The 27,323-nt window shown below is 51.4% G+C and overlaps 1 protein-coding gene across 1 annotated transcript in view; it reads left to right on the top strand.

The window, feature by feature from the left end:
• The first annotated feature begins 12,644 nt into the window (after nucleotides 1-12,644).
• Nucleotides 12,645-27,323, top strand: part of PSD2 (pleckstrin and Sec7 domain containing 2) — a 95,478-nt gene continuing 80,799 nt past the window's right edge. Inside the window, exon 1 of the mRNA XM_081135203.1 lies at nucleotides 12,645-12,726. The gene's annotated coding sequence lies outside the window, so the exon portion shown is untranslated. The remainder of the gene's footprint in view (nucleotides 12,727-27,323) is intronic.

The following is a 27,323-nucleotide window of genomic DNA, read 5'->3' as shown; positions in this document are numbered from 1 at the left end:
CCTCTGAACCAGTCCCTCTGTTTCTGTGCCTTAGTTTCCTGTTCTTTAAAATGGGGTTGTTGTGAGGATTGAAAGAGTCTGCACGAAAAAAGTACTTAGCATAGTAGTCCACAAATGTTTACTGGGCACTCCACTCTGTGCCCATGATACCATTGTAACACCTGGGACTGAGGGGTCTGCTGTGAAGCACCCACAGGCATGACAGTCCGTGCCTTCAGAGCTGCTGAAGGTGGAGGTTGGGGCAGTGGCCCCAGCTAGAGCGGCCAATCAGGAGACTGGGGGCAGTCTTCCCCAGACCGGTAGTGCTTCTCTCTGAGAATAGGGGCTCCCTCCTGCCCCCTTTCTTCCAAGGCACTGGGGCCCTTGGTGGGGGGAGGCCTGGTCATCCCCTCCCCCTTCCCCTTCTCTTCCTGTAGTCTCTTGGAGCCAGTGCTGCTCAGAGTTAATCTCCTCGCCCGTCAGGGGGTGACAGGAGGTGTCTGTCATTCGGAGCCCAGGCCGTCAGCCTCGCTGGCTAATTGGGACGCAGGCGCCAGGAGCACGGGAAATGGCCGGAGGGAAGGAGCGGGAATGAGGGAAGGGAGGCTGCCCTCACCTCCTTCCCGCCAGCCTTGGGGCTGATCCACGGGGCTCCTTAGGGGAGGGGGAAGACCAATCAAAGGAGGAAGGGACTGTGGGATGGGGACTCTGTGACCTTGGGCGTATTGCTATTCCTCTCTGGGCTTCATATTATTATTATTATTCATAATGACTACAGCAAGTCTTTATTGAACAATTACTGTGTAAATCAGTTCCCAGCAGGCCTGCTGAAAACCTCCAATGGTTTTCTATGGTCCTATGAATTAAAACCATTAAAACTGGACTCCTTCCAAGGTCCTTAAAAACCCCCAGTACCCACGTCTCTGCCCTCCCTGTTCCCCTTGCTCTAACCAAACCTCCCTCCACACAGGGCAAGCTCTTCCTGCCTCAGGGCCTTTGCACTTGCTGTTTCTGCTCCTTAGAACACCCTTCCTCTGCCTTTTACTATGATGACTCCTCTTCATTATTCAGATTTCAGCTCAAATGACACCTCAGAGACAAGGTCCCGGACCACCTTATCCAAAACCTCCATTCCTTACCTCCAGTTATGCTGTATGTCAACTTATTACATTACCTTATTTATATTTTCATAGCATTGTCATTACGTGAAATTCCCTCATTTACATATTTGTGGCTTATATTCATTCTCCCTCTCTAGAATGGAAACCCGTGGGAACAGGGGACCTTGCCCCTGTGATTTACTGATGAAATCCCAGTGCCTAAAACAATACCTGGCACATGGAAGGCACTCAATAAATAGAGATTAAATAAATGAAATTCAGGCATTCTGTTAAGGACTTCATCCATCTTAATTCTCACAAGAATCTTAGAAAGTTGGTGTTACCTGCATCTGAGGTGAGGAGACCGAGGCTCAGGAGATTCTGTGACTGTAAGTTATGGTAACTGGAATTCCCTCAGGACTCTGTGGCCCTAGAGGTTAAGGGCTGAGAAGATAATTGTGAAGGTCTCTGCCAGCCTGACTGCTCAGCCGAGCTTGGCTGGTGAGGAGGCATACACACAGAGAAGAGGCTAGGGGCCAGAAGTGGTTAGACCAGGGTAGAAGGTTGCTCTGGGAGCTCAGCTGAGAGCCTCTCCTGGGTATGGGTGCTTAGTCCATTCGAGCTGCTATAACAAAAATGCCATAGACTGGGAGGCTTAAACAACAAACATCTATTTCTCACAGTACTGGAGACTGGCAAGTCCAAGATCAAGGTGCTAGCACATTTCATGTTTGTGAAGACCTGTTTCCTCCTTCACAGGTGGTTGTCTTCTCACTGTGTCCTCACATGGTGAAGGAGATGAGGGAGCTTTCTGGGGTCACTGTCATAAGGGCACTAATCCCATTCATGAAGGCTCCACCCTCCTGACCTAAATATATCCCAAAGTCCCCACCTCTTAACACCATCACATTAGGGGTTAGGTTTCAACATACAAATTTTGGGAGGTACATTCAGTCCATTGCGGAGGCAGAACCCAACATACTGTACAGGGTAGTGGGCACATGGAGTTGATGGTGTACTGGGGGCCTACACACAGGCCTGACACTTTCCCTGTTGCAGGGCAGGAGTAAGTTTGAGCTGTGAGCAAGGGTGGCAGGCCAGAGTCTCAAAGTCTCTTCTTTCAGCCTACATCTACCTTCCACACCTATTCCTGCCTGTCAAAGTGCTGGCCCCTAGGCTTGGCATTCAAGGCCTGGCACAATCCACCTCCTAAACTTTCCTTTCTCCTATCCCGTGCTGTCCCCAGACACCATGGCCAATCAGATCCCAAGACACTTGGTCCACTCAGGATAGGCCAATTAGATCCCGACACTTGGCCCTCTCAGGATAGGTTATTGGCCTTTGTTAACTTATGTGGGTCGCACCTCATCAGCCAATTACAGCAGCTCCCTCCTCCTGTGTCCCCATGTCAGGGTCTCTAGGAGGTCCCAGGCCTGGTTAAAGGTCCAGGCTGAGTCCAGGCTGTGCACAGACTCTCCCCCTCTTCTTCCAGGATTACAAAGCCACAGTTTCCTTCTTTCCAGTTCTCGTTACCATCTCATTACTGACATCTCTATTTCTTCCTGCCCTTTTCCTTCCCTCCCTCCAGCCCAAACAGCCATATCAGAAAGGTGTGTAGGTGTGTGGCTGGCTGTGGGGGAGGCAGACTGGCCTGATGTGAGGAGAGGCTGGGGTATGAGGATGTGACTGGGGGCAGCCCAGCCATCAGCCATCATCACTAGCAGCAGCACTACAGCATCGCCTCCTCCTTTCCCTTCTGCTCAACCTCTATCATGGGGTGGCAGGCACCCCAGGCCCCAGGTGTTTCCTGCTGTACTGCTGTGTGTGAATATGTGTGTGTACCTGCACATACATGAGCACATGGCCTGCTACTGGCTTCCCTGCCCTGACCCACCACACTTCTCCCAGTAAGGGGAGGGAGGAACAAGGGTAGGAAGGAAACTTCCTATTTCTGTCCCTACACATTGGAAGTAGACAGGCTTAGGAGGACCCTAAATGGATACTCCCCCAAACCCTCACCCCCTGTTTTGGGTCATCAGGTAGGGGGGGATACCAAGAGAGGGAGTAGGGTACCAGGGCTTGGCCTCTGCACACTTATTTAAAAAAATATATATCTTTACTGATTTCAGAGAGAGGAAGAGGGAGAGAGAGAGATAGAAACACCAATGATGAGAGAGTCATTGATTGGCTGCCTTCTGCACACCCCCGACTGGGGATCGAGGCCAGTATGTACCCTGACCAGGAATCGAACCCTGATTGCCTGGATCCTAGGCCAACGCTCAACCGCTGAGCCACGCCCGGCTGGGCTGTGCATTTTGATGTTATGTGAACAGCATACAAAGCAGATACAAATATTATGCAAACCAGAACTTTTCCTTTTCTATTCAACAACTCTGACAGGCTCTGAAATGGGCTACATCAGCCCAAGGGGAGATGTGGAGGTGAGAGTAGGTCTCATCCTGCTTGCCAAGAGGATGCTACCTTGTTCAAGCAGTACTTGAGCATCTACTGTATACCTCACACCAAGCTGGGCTCCTAAGGATTCAGTTGAAGCTTCAGGCACAGAGGGAAGTAAGGGCAAAATCCAGTTGCACAGAACTTTGGGTAAAGGCCTTTTGGAGACACCTTTGCATTTAACAGCATTGTAAGGCCGGATAGCAGAATGGTTCAATTCTCTGGTTCTGGCCTCAGCCAGACCTGGGTTTCATTCCCAGATTCACCACTTAATCGATGTGCGATCTTGGGCAAGGCACTTCACCTCTGAAAGCTTCATTTATTAGCTCTGAGCTCTTAAGAGAACCAACAGCAATTGTGTTGTCCAAGCATCTGCCTGAGGGCAGGGCCTGGGTATGTTTTTCTCTGTCCCCACCATAGCCAGTTCCTGGAGGGTCACTCAACTGATTCAATGAATGATACTGAATGCTGGCTACTGCTCTGGCAGGCAGGGAGGGCAGGCTGATCTTGAGACCACTGAGGGGCTGGGAGGGTTACTCCAGGGTGGTGAGCAGGTGTCCTGGGATGAGGAGGGATCCCAGCAGTCAGTTTATTGCCCTCCAAACAAAGGTGTTGGGGGTAGATGGGAGGAGGTGTTTCTGCCCTCAGCAACTGAAAACAAGGCCAGAAAGGGTGGCCTTGTAAAGCTAGGGGATGCTGCTGGTAGGAAGTGGTAGTTGCGTGTGAGGAGCATGGATGGGATAGCAACAACATCCACAATAACTGCCAAAATTTACTGAGCACTACTCTTTACCAGGCTCTGTGATAAAAATTCATCACGCCATATCATATTCAAACCTTACAATGACAATCCTCCTTTTCTTTTTAAATGCTTGAGGAAATTGATAGAGATGCTTGCCCAAGGTCATTCAGCTAATCAGTACCAGGATTTGAACTGTGCCTGGCATTCTTGCTCCATAGATTTGCCCTTCACCTCTAAGCTGCTCCTTCATGCTTCCAAAGGCAAACCTGGGTTCAAATCCTGCCTCTCTCACCAAGCTTCTGTTGTTCTACCTCACCGCTACATCCACTTCATCCACCAAAATATATCACTGCTACCTCTCCTCCACTGCTTTCTCCCCTCCAGCCCACTCTCTCCCCCTCTTCTCTGGTCTCCTTGCTTGCACCTTTGCCTTACTCTGATCTATATAGTAGCCAGAGGGATCTTTTAAAAATTTAAGTCAGACCATGTCACTCCCAGCTTAGAACCCACTTTGCATAAACCCAGACAACTCCCCTGCTTTGCAAAGCCCTGCTGTATCTGCTTCCACTTTGGGCCATGTCCACAGTGGCATGCTCCACACCCTCACTTTTACTTGGCTGGCTCCTCTTGGCCTTTTGTGCCTCAGTTCCGATGTCACCGCCTCAGAGAGGCCCTCCCGGACTACCATAGCTAATATAGTCCCCTCCCTGAAGTCAGTCTCACATGACCTATTTTAATATCTTCATGGCTCTTCAGACTCTGAAATGCTCTTGTTCAACTATTTGTTTACTTTATTATAGTCTGTCTCCCTGTAAGTCCTCTGAGGCTGGGGAGTAGACTATTTTTGTTTTCTAGTGTCTCCATAGTCTAAACAGTGCCTGGCACGCATTAGGTACTCAATAAACATCTGAAAGAATGTGGTTGGTGTGATCTAGCCCGAGAGATCTCTGCCTCAGTTTCCTTTTTCTGTTGGGCTTTGCCTCCTTTTCTCAGCTTCTCAGGGAGCGTTCTGGATGAGATCAGAGATGGCAAAAAGCGTCCTCCGGGGGAGAGGACAGGATGCCCGCCTGGGGATGAGGTCAGCGCGTCAGACACCACTCCGCAGTGCAGGAGGAAAACAGATCGGCAAAGATCATCTTAACTAGACCCCTGTCCCGGCATAAGATCCTAGACGGGCGGGGGAGGGCGAGCAACCCCTTCCTCCGGTGGGAAGCTCCTCCCTGCGGGGCCTCCTCTTCCCCCTCCCCAGGGAGGCAGGTGGAGCTGCGTCCTCATCTTTGTTCCCATCTGGAGCGCGTTTGGCGCGGCGTGGCGGGGGCGGGGCTGCGCCCCCGCGGTGCCCGGAGAGACGGGCCCGCCCGCTTATCTGATCTGCGGCTAATTGAAACTCCCTGCTCGCGAAGGTCAGCTCGGTCCCCTGACAGCTGCCGAGCCGAGCCGGGCCGGATGGAAAACCCGGGCTGTGCAGGGCCCGGCGGGGCGCGGGGGGGAGGGGTTGTGGGGGGCTGCCTTTGCGGCAAAGTAGACAAAGGCAACCCCTCCCTCCCCGTGCACGCTGCTGGGGGTCGACAGAGGTAGCGGCCTTCGCCCTCACCCAGCCGGGCGCTCCGGCCCGGGTCACACGGCCTACAGCTACAGGAGGGGCACCCTTAATCCCTACGCGCCCGTCTACCCCGCTCCCACGCCGGGGCCCCGTCTGGGGTCTCTGGGAGAGTCACCCCCAACTTCCTGCCCCTACCCCGCCTCCACGCCCCGGCTCTGAGACTTCCTGCCTCCCCGGCTCCGGGCAGCTCAGGCTGTGGGAAGCTGGCGGGGCGGGGGCGGCCGGGTCCCCTCCCCCCTACGCGCCCGACCGGGCTCCGGGGTCCGGGAGGAAGTGTGCGCGGTGGGGGGCAAGGCCTGGTCCCTGGGCGGCCATCCGGTGGGGCAGGTGCGGCCTCAGCCCAGGGAGGGAGGGCTGGCGGGCCTGTTGCTAATGGTGCTAGGGAGGAGGAGGGGGGCGCCGCGAGCAGCCCAGTTTCCAGGGTTCAGGGTGCTGATGTGGCCCGGCGCAGCGGGCACCCGTCCCCCTCTTCCCACCTGAGTCTAGGCTGAGATGCTGGGGCGCTCCCAAGGTCTAACTCCCAGCCCTCAGGCTGACCGCGCCCTTTAGCAACACCTTTTGGGCCTCGGCTCTCCCAGCCTGGAAAAAAAAAACAACCCTAACCACAACTACCATTTTTCGGAACCACGTGACTAAGGTCGTGTTAAGCGTTTAATATACTTTGCCTCAAATCTCACAAGTCCATTTTGCTGACCAGCAAGCTGAGACGCAGAGAGGTTGTGACTTGCCCGAAGTCACATAGCTAGTAAGTTACTTAGGCGGGACTTGGCTGATTCCCGAGCCGGTGTGCTTAATCACCAGGGGTCTCATTTTAGCCAGAGCTCTGGAGTTGTGCACGGATATAGGTCGATCCGCCACAGCACTCACTAGTGCAGTGAGCCCCTCCGCGGCATCTAATCGCACGTATCCTCGTTTTTGGAGCTGCGCACGTGTTTCTTGGCGCAGTCTCCCGTGCCAGTGCCCTGGGACAGGGGCATAGCCTAGCGCACCGGTGCCGAGGTGCGCCTTTCTAGTTGGGACCCGACAAAGTCGCATGGCCGGAGCCGGGGGCGGAGTGGAGCGGGGGCGGGGAACTGGGCGTAGAGTCCACGCGGGCCGCGGCGCCTGGGAGGCCGCAATCCTGGCGTCTGCAGCCGACGAGGCGCGGGGTGACGCGCGGGGGCCCAGCTACCGTGACCTCCTCCGCGGTTTCCATGGAGACGGTGCACTATAAATAAAAAAAAAAAAAAAAGGAGGAATTTCAAACCCGTTTTCTACGGCGCTTGGCGGGAGGGGGGAGGAAAGCTCTCTTTGAATTGAGTTTCCCATTTCACCTTCCCAGGCGGTGGGAGCGCTTCCCCCGCAGCCCAGCCGGGAAATTGCCGCCCCTCACGCCGCGTGGCGCCCCCCGAGGAAGCTAATTAGAGCAGCCCAGGAAGCTGGGGACTGGGGGCCTGGCCCCGGGGGGCCGGGGCCCGCCTCTTGGGTGGGGGGAGCGCCTACAAATTGCCACCTCCCCCCCATCTCTCCAGGCGCGCACGCAGCCCGGCGCAGGCCAGGGCACAGGGCGCAGGCGGGAGGTCGCATCTGCAGCTTTGGCGCAATGAATCAGGCGCGGCCGCTGTCGCCGCTGCGGAGCGCGTCTGGCATCCGGAGTCTCCCGGGATCGAAAATAATTTGGGCAAAGCTGTGGGAGGTGTGTGTGCGCGCGCTCCGAGGGGAGGGCGGGGGAGCAGGCCGGGCGGGGTGCGCCGGGCTGGGGGAGGTGCCATCCGACAGCCCCGCTGTGGTGAGAACAGAGTTGACACTTCTTTCCTTTCCACTTACTGCGGCAAGTACCGCGAGGAAGCTTAACCCTCTCGCTGCTTGGAGAGGTAGAGGCACAGAGAGCGTCCTCCTAAGGGCGCGCCCGCGTTGGGGGCCAGGTGTGTACTCTCTTTTGAGACCGGTCATTGCGGTCCGGCCGGTTCAGCTCTCTGGTTTCCCAGACAGGCACTCCCACTAGAACATTCTTCAAGGCATTCTCCCCCAGGGCTTTCGTCGGTCCCTCGTTTTACCTTCTCCAGGTCTGGTAGTGTCAGCGTTATGGCCTCAGTTTCCCCACCAGTACAAGACAGTGTGTGGGGGGAGGGCGTTACTGTCCAGCGACCCTAGTTTTGTGACCGTCTAGCTTGGGTAGTGAGGCGAGAGTGGGCGGTTAGGGCAGCGGGGCAGGACCCGAACCCCACCCACCTTCGTCTCCCGCCGCATTGTGGGCGTCCTTCATCAAAATGGCCGGGTTCCTGTTTTTGCCTCTGACGGCAGAAATGTCACCGCCGCTGCATTAAGCACGCTCGGTGGGAACTCAGTTTGGATCTAGGAGCTGGCGCTCAGCCCTGCCAAGCTGCCTGCAGCAGGGGGGGTGGGGAAAAAGGACTGGCCAGTTGGCCTAACTGGGGTCAGCCTTTGTCTGTGCCGGTTTCCACCTTCCTGCCTCTCTAGCCGTCCCTCAGCCCCCCAGGCGCCCCCTCCCTCAGCTGTGCCGGTTGCTTCCACCCCACTCAAGTTTTTTTTAGAGGGTTCAGACTCTTGTGCCTTTCTGGCTCAAGGATGGCAAGGGGAGATGACTGGGGGACAGAACTCACTTCTTCCTCCTCCTCACGCTCATAATGGGGAGCACCTCTGGGATTCAGGAATCTTCTCCCCATTAGATGGGGAATTGCTCATCGAATGAGGAGAATGGTAGCCAAACCTCAGAGTATCCCCTGCCTTGTGACCTGAAGTTCCCCCTGCAAGACATGAGGGGATGCTTTCCACTTCCCCTACTTTCCTTTCTACCAGGGGCTCCCACCACCCCGGGAATTCTCAAACCTTGGTGCACTGCAGCCCACTTGGCCTGTGAGCTTGCAGATGGGGGAGGGAGGGGGGAACAGTATGTGGAGAGTCTGATTCAGTGGGTCTGGGGTGATCCTATCATCTGCATGCTTCCCAAGATCCCAGGGGAGGAGGCCCTAGCTCTCACTCTATGGCATGGCCCCCTTACTCAGGAGTCAGAGCTGGTAGTCCCACAGAGATGGGAGGTCATGGTGATTAGCATCCTCACTGCACAGACTGGGGAATTAGAGAGGAGAAGGGACTGTTTAGGGTCATTCTGTAAGGCCAGATCTCCATGGTTAAGAGAAGTGGGCTCTCCTGGCTCTGTTACCTGCTGGAAGGCAGATGAACTAAACTACCTGTACCTCGGTTTCCTTAACTGTAAAATGGGGATAACACTGGTAGTCCCTAACCTCAACGAAACTGTGTGGCTTCAATGCATGGAGAGTGCTGAGTGCAAGTTCAGGTACTTAGTAACTTCATGACAAATGTGAACCTCATAACATTGTTATTACTATTAGCACCAGAACTAGAGCTCTGTGGTCCAGACACTACTTTGGGGAGTAGAGAGTCTGGCCCAACTGTCTCTGTTCCCCCAGATCTGGTCCTTTAGGGGCTCTGCCAGGGAATGGTGGGAGTGGGGTAGGAGTCAGTTCCCTGGAGGTGGTCTCATGTGTGGATCTCCACCTCAAGCCCTAGTGCTTTGGGACTTTTTCATCCTCGGAAAATATCACCCCCTCACAGCTCCAACAGTTACAGATGCCCACTGGGCACTGGCCCGATTAGTGCTTGAGGGCTTGCCCCTCCCCGACCCATGTCCAGCCACTCTTTAGTCAAGCATCAGATCCTGTGATGCTGGGAAAGAGGCCAAGTAACTTAGTCACACCTCCTCCCCAAGGGGATGATGGTGGGACAGGGAGTGTTGATGTTGGGCATTCTAGGGACAGGAATAGGATGGGAACAGGACACCAAGTTGGAGAGCCTTTGGGAATGTGGGATCCCCCCTCTCACCTATGGAGGGGTAGGTTGGGAGGAGATGAATGAGATGTAGAATCAACATGTTCCTGGAACATAGGGCTGATGTCTTTCATTCAGGGGCTTTTGGAACTACTGGTTTCTGAAGTGTGGCTCAGTTCCCATAGATCTAAACAGGAATTGTGGTTGGAATGTTGGAAGAACTTCCTGAAAACTGGAGCTATGCACTGGGGAGGGTCCTGGGGTGGATTCTGGGCACAAGAGCATTCAAGTCTGACTTGGGAAAGGGGTATGTGTCTACTTGAGGCTGGTGGATGGCTGAGATGACCTCAGAGCTTCTGCTTAGGTTGTAGGTAGCCGAGGGCACCAGCTTTGGGCCCTGTTCTTACACGCTCTGGCCCACATATCCACCCTTTCTCAGCCACACTCATCCAGACTCACACTGGCCCATCTGTTCTGATGCCCTCACAGGCACATTCATGTACCCATGAACATTTGTACACACACATGCTAAAACACCACATGTATAACACACTATGCACAAACATAACAGTTATGCACTTGGGCATCTAGATGCAGATCCTAACATACATGTGCACATGGGTATACTGATGCACCAAGGCACACATTAACACCTAAGTACACACACACGTGCACATGTTGGCAAACCCCTAGGCATTTTCACACCCATCAGCTAATTTGTGTGTATGTGGATTGTATGTGTCCCATGAAGATAGGGCTATCTTTGTTCATTGCCAAGTACCCTGGAGAACAGAGATTTGTTCAACCTCAGGGCCCACATGCCTGATGCTTGGAAGGTATACAGTTCAGTATTACCTGGAATAGATGAGTAAATGTGTAAGTGTATACAGTAAATATATGAGTGTACAGTAACCATAATAGTAAAAGCAGCTGCTATTTATTGAGTATCTGTGGGTGACTAATCTTGTGGTAAGTCATTATAGGTACCATCTCATCTAAGCCTCATAGCAACCTGTGAGGCAAGTACCATTATAATTCCCGCTTAGGCCTATGGGAACCGAGGCTCCGGGAAACAGCCACTACCTGTATTAGTTTCCTAGGGCTGCCCTAACAGAGTACCACAGACTGGGTGACTTAAACAACAGAAATTTGTTATCTCAGTTCTGGAGACTAGAAGTACAAAATCGAGGTATTGGCAGCCTCCTTTTGAGGGCTGAGAGAAGGAATTGTTCCAGTCCTCTCTCCTTGACTTGTAAATAGCCATCTTCTCTGTCTCTTCACAAATTGTCCTTCCTCTATGCGTGTCTGTTTCCAAATTTCCCCTTCTTGTAAGGACACCAGTAGTATTGGGTTGGGGTCCACCCTAATAACAAGGTCATTAGGGTAGACCCCAATCCAATTGATTGATTATCTCTGTAAAGGTGCTATCTCAAAAAAAAAAATCATATTCTGATACTGGGTGTTAAGGATGTTAACATATGAGTTTGGGAGGGGATACAATTCAACCCATAACACTACCCAAGGTCACACATCTAGGAAGTAAGGTAAGCAGGATTTGATCCTAGGTCTAGAAGCCACAGCCCATAGTATCACCTTAAAATCCTATTATATGGTGCAGAGAGAGAGAGAGAGAGAGCTAACTCTCTGTGACTCCCCATCTCCCACCAGCACGTGGGCATCTAGTGCCTGCTCGCATGAAGGAGTTGGCCCTTTGCAGCCTAGGCTCACTGGCATGCTGATAGCTTTAATGTTCCTTCGGCCAGGTTATGGGCACCTAAAGCCATCCTCCAGGACCTTGGTGACCCCTGCTGCCCTACAAGTCAACGTTGACAGGAGTGCCTGGAGATACACACAGGGGGCCAGGGGGCTGCCTGACTCCCCCTACCAGCTGCCATCTTGGATGCTGCCGCCTCATTTCAGAGGCTTTGAAGTGCTCAGCCCAGTCAGGCGGGAAGCTGGAGCCAGTGTGGGGGCAGGGGGGCAGTCACGAGGCCTCTCGCATCAGCCTGGGCAGCTAGGACAAGGCAGGCCAGTGCCAACCTATGTTCACAGCCTGAACCTCTCCTTGTGCTGCAAGGAGGTAGGGAGGCTGGACCTCACTCCCTTCTGCTCCTCTGAGCTTGGCTGGGGTGGGAGGCAGGAGCTAAAAAGAGACCTATTTCCTGGGCCAGTGAGGGAGACAAAACCCTCAGTCTGATGGGGAAGGCATAGTCTCAATCCTTGGGGAGCCCAGACTTGAGAGGCATGGCCTCTGCCTTCAGGGATTTTTTCAGTCTGAAAAGTCCCAGCTTTTCTGAGCCTCACTTTGCCCATCCAGGAAGTGGGGATGACAGTCTAGTTTGCTGTAAAGCTTCCAAGAGTTAGTAGGGTAGAGAAGGACCAGAATTAACATGGGCATCTTACCCCATGCAGAGCTACAGCATTTAGGGGGATAATGATGATGGTGATGGTGATGATAATGGATAATATTTACTGAGCACTTACTGGGCCTCAGGCTGAATGCTGAGTGCATTCTTTACCCAATTACCTCAATCTTTCTACAAAGTCTGGGAGGCAGCTACCGTCATCATTGCCATTTTATAAATGAAGAAATGATGTTCAGTGAGGTGGTCTTGCCCAAAATCACATAGCCAGAGAGTGAGGGAGTAGGGGTCTGACCCTGCTCTGAAGGTTTCACAGCAGGCTCTGCAACTGTATGAGGATGGAAGTCTCAAGGTGGGGGCGTAGGGGTGAGACTACCATGGCTGGGAATGGCTCTGGCTCTGGGGCCCCCACCCTCTGGACCCTACCCTGGCCTTGATGGCAGTGACTGAGGCATGTCCATGGTGATGATGATGTGTATCCTTCTTGAAGGTGAACCCAGCACCTGCCTCCACACCTGAATTTGGTCCTCGAAGCTGCCTTGTGAGGTCAGCAGTGTGGAAATTATTCCTGTTTTGCAGATGAAGATGCTGAGACCCAGAGCATTGGAGTCAGTCTCCTACACAAGTCAGAAGGTGATGCAGGTCTTGAATTCAAGTCTCCTGACTCCATGTGGATATTCTTTCTGCTAGAGGCAGGTAAGGTTATTTCAGAGGAAACCCTCTCTGCCTCCCTCATCCCTACTCCTGGGCTGATGGAATTGTGATAGGGTAGGTGCAGGGAGGGCAAGGGTACAAATTCCCAGGAACTAACTCTTAATAGCAACACCAATGTTAACAGTGGACATGTACTGAACCCTCAATTTGTGGTAGATACGGTGCTTTTGTGTGTTTGTGCAGTCTCAGAATCCTTCTCAACACAGTGCCTCAGCCAGCCACTGCCAGGCAACATGAGTAGGCAGAGGAATTCAGTTCAAGTAAGTCAATATTAGTGAGTACCTACTATGAGGCAGGCACAGTTTCAGTCTTCTGGGAGCCCAGACTTGGAAGGCGTGGTCTCTATCTTAAGGGATTTTTCAGGTTGAAAGTTCTAGCTTTTCTGACTGGGCTGGGATGGGGGGATGCAGGGGAAGACACGGACAACATCTAGGGGCAGACATGAGATGATTGTGATGACTTAGGGGAACAACTAGACTGTGGAGACACAGGCCTGGGGCCCCTAGCATCTAAGTGTCTAACTGAGGGGCTAGGAGATGTTTCCCAGAGGAAGTAATATTTAAGCTCAGGGCTGAGAGTTCAATATGATTTAGCCAGGCAAAGAAAAAAAGTCCTAGGCTGGGAGAACAGTTTAGAGCCACAGAGGCCTGAAGGTGGGAGAATAGCCTATCTGAAGAACTTAAGGATGCTAAATGTGGTGGAGGGTGGGTGTGATGGGGGAGAGGGAAGGGCAGGGCATTGATTCAAGGCACTGCAGCCCTAGATAAGAGGTCTGTCTTGACCCTGTGGCATGGGGGCCCACTGATCCAGCCTCCTGTCCCCTATTCCACGTGGTACTTCCCTATTTTCAAAACCCTCACATCAGTCAGACTCACCCAATACCACTGAGCAGTAGGTGGAGCAGGGGTCACCATGCCCATTTTACAGATGAAAAACTGAGTCTCAGAAGTTACAGGGTTAGTCTATTCTGTCTGGCTGGTAAGTGGGCATTGGGGCTGTGCCCCAGACCTCTTCAGATTATTTGTAGGACATAGTGTGGATTCTAGGCTGATGGTGTGGGGTGGGGGCACAGTCTGGTTTGGGGAAGCCCTGAGGAGGTTGAGGGAGGGTGAGGATTTCCCTTCTCTAAAGCTCAAAGCTGAAGAGAACTGCCACCGCCTCCGTCTTGCAGTCCATCCCTAGTGGCTGGCTGGGGTGAGTCAGCCTGAATGAAGTCACCCGCTTCCGCACAGCCTGTGCCCCCTGACCTGGGAGGCGCCTGCCAGGGGCACCAACTGAGCCAAAGGGCTGGCTGGGCAGCTCTCCAGGTTGCTCCTTCACAGCTGATTTAGGGGGGCTGGAGGTGTCCGGAGCCATCAGAAGCAGCTGGGCGTCTGGGGCTGCAAGGCCCATAAGTCATGCCGCTGCCCGCCCTTCCCTGCAGTGCTCCCCGAGAGGTCTGTGATGAATCGCCGGGGACTGGGCTCATCAAAATCAGTTCATGCCAAAGGGAAATTAATTTCTGTCTCTGCGATGAGGTGTGGGGAAGGGCAGCTCCAGAGGCAGGCCTGTGACAGCACTGCAGGGAGGGGACAGGACCCTACAGTGTGGCCATGGCTGTCCCTGGGCTAGAGGCCCTGTCCATTCTACAGAGGAAGTGACTGAGGCTTCAAAGGAGCCTCTTAGTCTTGGGGACAAAAACCCAGATTTTGTTCTTCATTAATTCTTTCTCTCCTCCCTCTCTTCCTCCCCTGTTTCTTCAAGTATTTATTGAGCACCTGCTGTGTGCCAGGCACTGTTCTATGGAGGGGTCACAATGATGCACAAGACAAAGCCCTGCTTTTATGGAGCGTACATTCTGGTTGGGTAAGATAGGCTGGCAATAGATAAAAAAGAAAATACCAGACAAGGAGGAGTGCTAGGCGAGCATTAAGATAGGGTGATGTGAAACAAACAAACAAAAAAATAAATAAGAGAAAAAAAAAAGGGTGATGTGGTCAGGAAAGATGTCTCTCGAGACAGGTAAGCAGACACTTACTGTTGGTTTTTTAATTTATCTTTATTGTTGAAAGAATTACAGGTGTCCCCTTTTTTCCCCCATTGACCCCTTCCACCCAGTGCTCAACACCCACTCAGGCCTTCACCTGAGTCCATGGGTTATGCATTTATGCATATAAATTCTTTGGTTAATCTCCTGACACTTGTTTTGAGATGAAGATAACCCTTCAGTTGTGAAGGAAAATTTCTGAAAATCTAGCTCTGTTGGGGCTGGGGTTAGGGCTGGGGTAGGAGGAGAGTGCATTTCAGGGGAAAGAACCGGGGCACTTAAACGCAGGGAACTCACAGCCAAGCAATTCCTTGTGACCGCATCCACCTGTGTGGCTCAGCCTGGGGCCTGAGAGTGTGGGCTGGGGACACTGCATAAATGGCTCTGCTTCCTGGAATGTTTCTCTTACTAGGGAGAGAGTTCAGTAATTTAATACGCTATTTTTTATTAGAAACAAGCATGGATTGCTTATAGGGGAATCTACAAGACTCTTTAAAGATAAAACAGGAGATGTTAAAGAAACTCGGGTGGCCCTGATCCAAAGATCTGCTTTCACTCTTCTTGAGCCTGGGGGCTCCTCTGTGATGAGGCATCAGCAGCTGGGTCAGTCCTTTCCCAGGCCAGCCTTACTTGAGCCCCTCTCTGTCAGGAGTCCTCTGTGGCTCCCCACGGCCCAGTAACAAGAATGACAGCTCTCAGTTCTTGAATAATTACCTTAGGCTGGGCATAGTGTCTGTCTGAATTCTCAGAACAACACTGTTTGGTGGAACTATTATTTCCATTTTATAGGTAAGGAAACCGAGGCTTTGGGAGGGGAAGAGAATTTTCCAAGATCTTACAGCTAGCTGATCAGTGGCAAAACTAGGATTCAAACTCACAGCCTGAGCTATTCATTGCCACTGCCTCTCCCGTAGCCACATCCTCACCCTTACCTGCTCTCTACCCACTTTCGCATTATCCTGTGCTCCACAGACTGAGCAAACTGTCCCTTTGCTGCTACCCAAACATGCTGCACAGGTCCCACCTCAGAACCTTTCCACGTGCTGTTACCTCCACCTGGAGTCCCCTGCCTCCCCATCTCTGTTTGTCAAAACCCTGACTGTTCTTCATGGTTTCATTGAGTTTCTTCTTCTTCCATGAAGTCCTGTGCTTATTCCCACAAACAGGGGGCCACCCTTTATCTCTCAAGCCCCACAGTTCTATTTGGGCTACTTTCTGGGCCCTTATCATGCATATTTTGTGTGCCCAGAGTTTGGAGTGTGTCAGACCAGGATGTAGGTTCAAGTCTCATTTCTGTCACTTATTAGCTCTGTGATCTAGGGAGGGCAACAACCTTTGTCCAGTTTTTTCATTAGTAAGATGGTCTGATAGTGAGGAGCAGATAGACGACGAATTAGGAACACTCAGCATAGAGTTTAGTTAGCATTGTGTAAATAGCAACTGTTGTTATATAGCCTCTCCCAGCCTCAGTTTCTTCATCTGTAAAATGGGGGGAATACAGTAATTCAATTCTTCCTGTAGGGTGGGCATGAAAAATGGCAAAGGGCATCCAAAGTGCCTGCACATAGTCAGTGCCCAACCAGGGCAGATCTAGGGGTTTATAACACATGTCTCCAGGGCTTCATGGCTTGGAGCATATTTTTTCAGTTGAAGTTGAAGTAGAGTTACATTTCCATGGGATATGGACTCAGTCAGTCCAGGCAGGCCTCACACTCAGCCTGATGGGAGAGGAGAACATGACTGGTGTCCACAAAATCTCCATCATCATCATCATCATCATCATCATCATATGACATCGTACCAATAGTTAACTTTTTGATATGGGCAACTGGCATTTTCTTCACTCCATGTAAAGCACTTTTGGAAAACTGTTTTTATTGATTTGTAACCTATTATTTAAGTAAAAATAGAGGTTGCACATGCAGCTTTAAGCAAAGCCCTCAGCTGCTTTACAAACAGACTGCTTGCTGCCTGAAGTCCTGAAGAGAGTTTTTTTTTTTAATCTTTATTGATTTCAGAGAGAGGAAGGGAGAGGGAGAGAGAGAGATAGAAACATCAATGATGAGAGCCATTTATCGGCTCCCCCCTGCTGGGGATCAAGCCTGGAAACCCCCCACATGTGCCCTGACTGGTGATCTCCTGGATCCTAGGTTGATGCTCAACCTCTGAGCCATGCCCGGCCGGGCCCTGCAGAGAAATTTGCTCCGTCTGTCCAGCCACCCCAACCCCACCCTCCCTTGGTTATGAAGCAAATTCTCTAGTAACTGCCCTTTAGTGGCCGGGGGTAGGGTGGGATAGAGGAAGACCCTAGCTCCTCTCATAGAGGAAGGCATTGTCAACTTCAGTCACCTTCATAGGGGAGACCAGGTCTAAACAGCATTAGCAGAAAGATGGGCTGAAGGGGCAGGCAGAGAACTGGACTCTGAGGTAGGGGAGGGGCTGTCCTCAGAAGGCCTCTGTCCCCAAAGACCTGCAACCATTTTCACCCAATTTCAGAGCTGGGGAGATGGACTGAAGTTCCGGTGGCCCCCATATAGGGACTATTTGGGGGAGTGGGATGGATCCTACTTTGGAAGTACAGAGAGGACTGATGGGAGGGTGGGGCTTGGTTGTGTCTCCTATTTGGGCCACAGCCCATGGAAATGGAGCTTCACAAAGGAAGAAGCTCTGTCCAAAGGGCAACCCTTAAGTGTGAGGTCCCTGCAGTCTGGCTGGTTTCCTGAGTGTCCAGGTGTCCCACTGGTTGGGGTCTGAGCATCAGTTTGAAAACATTGGACAAGAACTGGAGAAACTGTCCAAAAGTTTGGAAAATTGGAGTAAGAAGAGAGAAATGGGGCAGTAAACCCTAAGAAGGCTCTAACTTTTTGGTACCTGAAGATTTTAAGACACATTGCCTGGGGGACATGGAGACCTGGGAGCAGCTGGACCTCCAAGTGTCCCTGTGGAGCCTGGGAGCCCCTTCTTCCCTCCCCAGTTTGCCATAGTTCCATGTGCCCAGGGAAAGCAGAGGCCTTTCAGTGAATGACAAAGCAGATGGTGTGTGGATTTGGGAGAGAACTCCTTGAGCCTTTCTGGGAAGCCCCTACCTCCTTCCCTCTTTGATATTGGAAGTCCAGCCATCCTTATTGTGCTTTAAGGTATTTAGTCAACAGTGTTTCTTAAGAGTCCCTGTGGCCCAGGTTTGTGCTAGGGGCTGGGTCCCTGGGGATCACCCAAATGTATTCCCATGGGAGCCCTCAAGGGGCTCACCATCAAGAGAGGGGAGCCAAACCAGTGGAGACAGATGGTAACATCTCAGGTCTGAGGTTGGGGATGCTCACAGCAAAGACCCCTAATCTGGTCTGAGAGGCCAGGGAAGGCTGCCTGGAAGTGACTTCCTGGGTTCCAGTGACAGTCATGTGCCACATAATGACATTTCACATACCGTGGTGGTCCCATAAAATTATAATGGAGCTGGAAATTTTCTATCACCTAATGATGTCACGGTCATAACTTGGTAGTGCAGCACGTTACTCACGCGTTTGTGGTGATGCTGGTACAAACAAGCCTACTGTGCTGTCAGCTGTATAAAGGTATAGCACGTGCATTTGCAGTGGTAGGTTTTACCATCTAGGTTTGTGTAAGTGCGCCGTGGTGTTTGCACAACGACGAAATTGCCTAATGGCAAAATCACCTAACAGTGCGTTTCTCAGAACTGTCTCTGTGGTTAAGCATCGCATGATTGATTATAGCTTAACCACTTAGAGCTGTGTGACCTTGGAAGGGTTGCTTAACCTTGCTGTGCTTTCCTTTCCTTATCTTTAAAGTGGGATAATAACAGCACTTACTTCAAAGGGTAGTTTCGAGGATAATCAGTTAATACATGGAAATATCCCTTAGAACAGTGCCTGCTTCACGGTAAGTACTCTCTACATGTTAAATAGAAAATAAAACAGCTTTCACTTGGATGAGTAGGACTTGGCAAGCAGATGGATGGGCAAGAGCGTCCTAGGGAAAGAGAACAAGGGCCTGGATGTGAGAAAGTCGGCTCCTCCAAGGAACTCCCTTCTGTGTCACTGAGACTGGTGGCTGTCTTGGTGTATGATTTGGGCTGGTACCGCTACCCCCTGTCCGCCCCTGCCACAGTGTGGTCTTGGGGCCTGAGTTGTGACTGAGTCCACAGGCCCGGCTGTACCCACTTACCTATTCCTCTGCCAGGACTGCCATTGCCTGCGAGCCAGGCCCCAGGCTGGGTGGCGCTGGACATTCTCCTTTGGGTATCTGGAGCTCCTTGGGGAAATTAGATGGGGAAGCCCAGGGGTCAGGAGGGGTTCTTGGCAGAGGTGCTCTCTCAACAATGTCCCAAAGGAAAAGGAAAATGTCCCCAGACAAGGGAAGGGGAGGGAGCTACAAGCAGAGGGAACAACCTGTGCAAATGTTGGGAGGGAAAGGATCCGACTCAGAAACAAACAGATCTTTGGTGGAGTTTAAGCTCGGGTCCTGGGGGCCTCTTTGGTCAGTTTTATCAGGAGGTTTGGATTGTCCTCACCTTGCCCTCTTGCCCCAGCAGGGGCGATGGCCTAAGAGGTTAAAGTCCAGTCTTGCTCCAGGGCCAGCCCAGGAACTGGGGGTAGAGGCCAGTTGCCCTGGTCCCTCCTCCCACTTCAGAGCTGGGAGGGTTTGGCAGAGCAACAAGGCAGCCTTTGTGTCGTCCTGTGGGTCTAGGCACGTCTGGCCCAGCCTAGGCGGCTGCTGGTTTCAGTACCCTGTGATCCCGGCCAGGCGGTGCAGGGAAGGGCGGGCAGGGCAGGCATGGCGTCCTCAGGGTCCCCAGAGTGGCTGCCTTGTATCCCCTGCACCCCATCAGGGCTCCCCAGGTGAGGATGCCTGTGCCAGGGGTAGGTGTGGATATGGGGATGTGTGGGGCTGCTGGTGAGGACCCAGAGCAGGTAGTGGGTGGGTGGAGGTGTGCACAGAGGTGTGGGGGGGAGCCAGCGAATTTGAAGGCTCCTGTGTGCTGTAGCATGTGCCTGAGGGGTCCCCCAGGGTGAGTCTGCATTGGGGTGAGGATATACTTTGGGGTGTGAGGGTCTGGGCTGGAGCACATGAGTAGCCCCCGGCCTGCTTAGAACAGAGCGCTGCTGTCTCTCTCTGCAGTGCCAACAAGGAGGCCTCTCTCTCAGCACATAATGTCCCCTCTGTATTGTCTGCTGCGCAGTGGTGACGATAATTTTAAGGCTCAAATCCTTTTCGTGGGTGGTGAGGGGGAGGGTGGAGGCCATCTGGGGAGGACCAGAACTCCTGGGCTGGGTTTCAGTCCTATGTGCCTGGAGGTCTGTGGCGTGTTTGGGGCCTTTCCCTACACACAACCCCTACAGGGGCAGCAGAGGGAAGTTGGGGACTCCCAGAAGCCTCTGCCAGAACCCTCACCCTGAAGTCACGTGGCCCCACCCTGCTCCAAGGCCCCTCCTCCTAAACCACACCCAGATTTCAATGCCTGGGGCTGGGACCTCCTCAATGGAACCAGCCCTGGTAGCCCCTTTTGGTCACTGCCTCTCTGTGCTGATGCAGATGGTTATGTCTACCCTTAGTCTTTCCTGCTGTGGAACTACCAGACCAGCAGTTGTCAACCTTTTTTTCCTCAGGACTCCATTTCAGGCTTAATAATTATTGAGGACCTCAAAGAGCTTTTTTTTTTTAGAAATGTAACTTTTAAAAAAAGTTGTTTTTTTTTTTTTAATTGATTGATTTGAGAGAGAGAGAGAGAGAGAAACACCAATTTGTTGCCCCACTTGTTTATGCATTCATTAAATTGATTCTTGCATTCATTAAATTGATTCTTGAATGCATTCATTAAATTGTGCCCTGACTGGGAATCGAACCCACAACCTTGGCGTATTGGATGACACTCTAACCAACTGAGCCACCTGAGCTTTTGTTTGTATACATTACATCCATCGAGATTTACCATATTAGTCTGGCTGGGGGTGGCTCAGCCGTTGAGCGTTGACCTGGGATCCAGGAGATTGGGGTTTGATTCCTGGTCAGGGCACGTGCCCGGGTTGCGGGCTCTGTCTCCAGCAGGGGGCGTGCAGGAGGCAGCTGATCAATGACTCTCTCATCATTGATGTTTCTCTCTCTCTCCCTCCCTCTCCTTTCCTCTCTCTGAAATCAAAGATATATTAAAAAAAAAAAGATTTACCATATTAGAAATTAAAACTGAGAAAATTTAAAAACGTATTTATTCATTCAATTAAAAATAACTAATAATTCAATTGCATGTTAACATAGATAATATACTTTTTGAAAAATAACTATTTTCTGGAACAAAACAAAATTAGCAAAAAGAGTGACATTGTTTTGACATTTTTAAATCTTATTACTCTCTGGTTTAATGGAGCAAACAGCCCCCTTGGGGCTGGAGTCTCAGATCTGCTTTGGTTTTCAATCTGCTGTGATATGTTTGGTTTTGTTTGTTGTTGTTGAAGTATATGAAGAAAATCTGGCTTCGTACAAATTTCTGCTGGGAAAAGTGAGGAGTATTTTCATAGCCTTTTCAGATAATTTGATACTACACCAAAACTTGACAAGTGATAGTTTCTTAAAGGTCGGTTGCCATGTAGAATCTGAAACCCTATCATATTATGTTAACATTAAAGTCCATTTGTCTATCTTGCACTTTGAATGGATCTTTTGCCCATGCCTGATTTTATAAGATACATGCATCGGTCATTTAGAAAACATTAGTTCACTGAGTTATGCAGATCTTTCAAATGTTAACATATTTCATTATAGAATATGATATAATCAAATCCATCACTATCCCCACCAATTTCATCAGAAATATACTAGGAAGCTGTCAAGCTTATGGTGACCTATACAAATATTCCAAAATTGGAATTTTCACTTAAAAAATATAATTTTATCATGGCCAATAAACGCTAGTTGTTTTCTTTGAAGTGACAGGCTCGCTAGTTTTTTATTTTTTGACTTGATTATTTTGAGAATGTCTCTGCCAAATAGTCAAGTCTAAAGTTTGTCTGTCAGCCCTGGGTGGCTGGGTTGCTCCGTTGGTTAGAGTGTCTTCCCAATACGCCAAGGTGAGGGCACATATAAGAGTCAACCAATGAATGCATAAATAAGTGGAAAAACAAATCGCTGTTTCTCTCCTTCTCTTTCCCTTCCTCTCTCTCTAAAATCGGTCAATTAAAAAAAAAAGGTTTATCTGTCACTCTTTCTGGTCAAGTGAAAATGGTGTTCTGTTAAAAAAGCAGCTGGTTCAGCCCTTAACTCAAACTGCACACAATTGCTTTTCCCTGTGGCAGCAATCATACTTTGGCACGTTACAGAAGTACATTATGTGAATTTCCTATATCATTACACACAATGTTCAATTGATTTAATAAAATTAATAATTTTACTAGTGCACTTCAACAGGCCATCCTTAAGTGAAACTAGCTTTTTTTTTTTAAACGGAAGCTTTTGAAAGTGGCCAATACAAAGAATCCTAGTACAGTTTGCCTTGAGATGTGTTGGTACCAACAATTTTACTTACTGTTGCTTTTGCACCATCAATACAAATTTCAACACAGTACAAATGTCAAATAATGTCTTAGTATTATTAATAAAATAATTTTAACCTCTCTACCCCTGAGGAGGTACTGGAGACTCCCAGGGGAGTGTGGACCCTGCTTTGAGAACCCCTTAGCTAGGTTTTTCTGCCTCATTTTGTCCTCAGTGGTGACAGGCCGTGTCTTACATATTTCACTGATTAGGACACTGAGGCCCAGTGGATCCCCACATGGGTCCTCATCTCTCATTCCGGCACTGAAGTGAGAATTTTTTTCCTTGCAGGGATTGGGGAGGCTTCTCAGGGGAGGTGGCATTGATTTGATGGATGGGCAGAATGTCAAAATGTGGGGATGGGGCCTACGAGTGCATTCTTGGTGGAGCACTGGTAAAGGCCAAGAGAAAAGAACACTGGATGAGGCCAGTTAACTAGGCCTTGAGTGCCAGCCCATAGCAATGAGCACCACAGAACGGTGTTGACAGGGAAAGTAATGGATGAGATATGCCTGGGGCCAGAGAGGACCAGAGAAGAGGGCCCTGGTCCTTCACCAGGAGATCTCCCCAATCTGGCCGATCTCAGGGCTGTATCCTTAGGGTGGTGTTGACATGACCATGACATGACCACCCTTTGTGACCATGGCTGGCAGAGCGTGGTCTGCTGTCTAGAACTCCCTGCTAAAAGTGTCTTCACAGGTTACTACACTGACAATCAGTTTCTCTTTTTCTTTATATTGGCTTTTGTGGTGACAGTGACTAAGTGACTAGCCTCACCCAGTTTCTTCTGCCATGCATGAATATGAAGGTGATCTGGGCAGAGATGACAGCTGAGGGGAGAGAGTGGCATGTCAGTGTGTGAGGGCCTGGGCCTGAGGTCTGTGAAAGTGAGGCTACAGAGCTGACACTGAGCAGGGACCGCCACCTACCCCTACTCCCGGCCTCACCTGGCCTTGTGTCCCTGCCCCAACTTGTCCTCCCCGAGCTGCTGGGGCTCAGCTCCTGGCCAGGTAAGATATGGGAAGACAGGCCTCAGTTTTTGTGCAAGACAGGCCTCTTATTCTGCTGTGCACATCTGTGCTCCCGTGTTGGGTACCACGCCTGTGTGGGTATGCCACACACGTGTTCATGGCTGTGCTGTGTGTGGTTACATTCTGGGCCATGTATGTTTGTGACTGTGGCACATGATGTGGTCTGCAATGCAGATGCCTGTAAACTTGTATACCCTGCTGTTCACTTTGAGTCGTGTGCATGTTTATAATTGTGCATTAAGTTGGGTGTTCACTATGTGTATATGCTTTTATATATACTTTTTAGCAGTGTGAGCGTCTCTGTGGTGGGTATGTGTTTTTGTGTGACGGTTTGTCAGTGTATTTCTTGGCTGAGCCCCAGAAGAAGGCTCCCTGAGGTATGGGGGGTGGGGACTGGGCCGGACAGAAAGCACACAACTAGGAGGTCTGACTGGGAACGGACATGTCCTCACCTGCCCAGAGAGCTTTACAAGCCCTCAAAGAGCCCCTGTCTAGCTTCACCACCTCTGGCCAGTCAGGGTGGGTGGCTGGAACGGGGGCATGAGGGAACCAAAACAACCTCTGCCCACCTCCCACACCTTGCTGGCACTTGAGCCTGGTGGTGGTGGCCCAGTGCCCTGGACCTGTCCTTCTAGGGCTCCAAGCACTTTGTGTGGTGGGAGTTGGACAGGGGCCAAAGACATGGCTCAGTTTGGCTCTTGTGGCTAACTTCTGCTCATAGTGGGCTACAGAGGCAGAGCTGGCCCCAGGCCTTGTTGGGCCTGGGGCTGGGGCTGGGGCTGGGGCTGCTGGCAGGACCAGCCCCATTGAGCCGGATGTTAAGTTCATTACATGTGTCAGTCATTCAACAAATATTTATTGAGCATGTGCTCTGTTTCAGGCGGCTTTAGATGCTGGGAAGTAGCAGTCACTTCACTAAATTAGGGGGGAGGAGAGGGGGTACTGCTGCTGTGCATTTCACAGATGAAGAAACATATCCTAAAAAGTTAAGTGATTTGTTCAGAGTCACAGCCAAGCTCAGATTCGAAACCAGGCCTGTCTCATGCCAGAGCCTCCCTCCCCCTGCCCTTGATGCTCACAGTTACAGCCTACATGACCACTGGGCTAGGACCAACAGGGCAAGGGGGTGGACAGACAGTGCTTGGATAGCCTGGTGCCCCAGGCTATTGGCTGATGCAGGAGAGTGGGTACAGCAACTAAATAGTAAGCTCCTATTTGCTCTGCGCGGAAGGTCGGTTTCCTGGAGTGATCTCCAAAGGCTGTGCGTGGAGGTGGAGATTTAGGTGTGGGGAGGGAGTGGAGGGTGTACTTTATGTCTCCAGGGTGTGTAGGGACCCTGGCTGTGTGACCTGGGATGGGCCCCTGCTTTATTCTGAACCTCAGCTTCCTCATCTGTAAAGTGGGCACAAAAATTGCCCCTTCCCAGTGGTACAATGCTCATGGCCTGGTGCCTGGCACAGAGTAGGGCAGTTGGGGGATGGGGCAAAGCTGGAAGTTGGCTAGGCCTCCCCAGGGCCCTCTGTTCATCCCTGGGAAATGGGTGGGGGGGAGGGAAGAGGAGGAGCAGATGTGCCCGTGTCTCACAAGAGCAGCCGCATTTAGCCACGGAGTCAGGACTGAAATATTCCTGAGGGAGAAGAACCCTGAGGCTTCGGGGCGGCAACAGCTCGTCAGTGGGGAGCGGGGAAGGGATGTTGTCACCATCTGCCTCGTGTCTGTCTGCGACTAAAATAATACCGGGGTGAGACTCGCCGCAGGCATGGGCCCAGCCGCAAGGTTCCCCACAAGGAGGAGGGGCCGAGGCTGCTGGGAGGCTTGTGGGGGCTCAGCCTCCTGAGTGCAGGGCCCGGGGACCCCCCAGACCAGGCTGGGGTCTGCTCCAGAGGGGAGACCAAGCAGGTGCTGAGATCCCAGGAAAGAAGGGGCAACAAGAGAAACAAGAGGGATAAATTGCCTGATTCAGCTTCCATGAGCTGATCCGAATATAGGAACCAGAAAACGTAGCAAGAAGCTATTTTAATTTCAGCCGATGTATAGGTTTTGGGTCTATGGTTTACTGTGGTTTTTATTTTGAATCGAATATGGAGGGTGCACCATCATCTCCTCGGAGCTCAGGGCTCTGGGGATGGAGTGTCTGCCTTTCCCACTGGAGACAGTAGTCACGTGTCAATTGCCTCTAAGTGTTGGCACCCCTGGGCCTGGGCAGGTTCCCCTTCCGATTGGGACCTGGCTGGGAGCCTGTCGTTTGGCCTCTGGGAGGTGAAGCAGTCACGTCTGGTCTTTTGCTGTGGGTTTCACCAGGCACGAGCTGTTGGGTATTTTTATTTTTGCAGAGAGAACAGACCCATGACCTCAGCAGTTTAATTGCAGAAGCACCATAACTGCTGGTTGCTGTGTGCTGACACGGTAAAGGGCTGTCAGTTCAGCAGGCAGCACTTGAATACCTACTGTGTGCAGGCCCTGAGCTGGGGCAGGCTGGGCCCACTCTCAGCATACGTGTCCAGCCACCTGGCTACTAGGGAAGGTATAGGGAGGTCAATGAGGAGTGCAGGATATTGCAGGAGACCATGGCTGTTTTCCTAGAGGAGATGGAAGATGCACTCAGCCTTGCAGAGGAGACATGTGGGGACAGCAAAGGAGCCTGGGGAGGATGCCCAAGGCAGAGGGAACTGCATGTGCACAGCCCACCACTTTGTGGCTGGCTGTTTGTAGCAAGGGTATCTGCATCGCCATATTAGCTGCAATGTGGAGTCCTTCCTGTAGGCCAGACACCATGCTAACTGCTTTGTGTTTTCCCAGTCAATCCTTAGTAGCATCCCATGAGCTCTGGACATTTAACACCCATCTACCTATCTTACAGGTGAGGAAACTGAGGCTTAGAGCTGCTTAGTAACTTGTATAAGGGGTAGAGGCATGGCCTTGGGTTACTACTTGCCACTCTTGCACAATGAATGCCCTTCTTCAGCAGGCAGCAGACCTTGAGCCAGGGTGCTTCTGGATATGGACCCCAGCAGCACACTCCAGAGTGTCCTCAGATGGGCTGGGGTCTTTCATCTCCATCTGGGCACAGTGACCAAAGGAACCTCTCTCCAGGGTGTGTATATGGGGGAGGGGGATGCAAATGGGAGCCTGGAGACTCCTGCTTTAGAACCTTGAGCAAATCTCCTTCTCCTCTGAGCCTCAGTTTTCTCATCTACAAAATGGGGCTACAGTACCTGCTGTGCAGGCTTCTGGTGAGGATTAAAAATGAAAGCCTGTGTGAGAAGTCCTTTGTGAGTTCAATGAGCCCCCAATCTGGGCTGATTCTCCTCAAAACATTGGGAGTGATCTTCCCAGAACAATTCAGCCACCAAGCTTTCCCTGCAGCTGACAGGCCCCCGTCACCACAGCAGCTATCATCCTGAATTATTCAGGACACTCCAGGCCTCTGTGGCAGCCCCTCCTCTTCCCCTGTACACCAGGCTGTCAATACCAGCCTCTGCCGGGGCTCTGCTGATCTCAAGGCCCCAGAACTTCAGCCTGTTCAGGCGGGGCCGTGAATGTGATGAGAGTGTGTATGTATGACTGAGTGTGAGAGAGGGACAGAGTGTGAGAGCATGAGTGTGACTGTGTGTGACCATGTGTAAGTTTATGAATGTACAAGTGTAACTGAGTGTGTGAACTGTGGCTATGTGAGTGTGTGAATGTGTGAGGGTGATAGTGTGTATTAACGTGTATGAGTTTGTGTGAGCAAGAGCATATGTGTGAGTGTGATATACTGTGTGTGAGTGAGGATGGGAGTATATGTAGAGCCTGGGCCCTCCTTAGGTTTGGGGAAGCCAGGCTCAGAGAGGGGGGTCCCTCTGGCTCAAGAGTACACAGTATTCTGGGAGTCAGATTCCAGCCTGGAGAGGGAGAGGGTCAGCTCACCTTAGGGTGGGGTGCAGAGGAGGGAGGCAGATGTTGGGATGAAGCGTATGTAGTGGGTTGATCATGGGCAG

This window comes from Miniopterus schreibersii, assembly GCF_964146895.1.
Source record: "Miniopterus schreibersii genome assembly, chromosome: 4".
NCBI lineage: Eukaryota > Metazoa > Chordata > Mammalia > Chiroptera > Miniopteridae > Miniopterus > Miniopterus schreibersii.
This window is presented reverse-complemented; position numbering and strand designations above follow the sequence as displayed.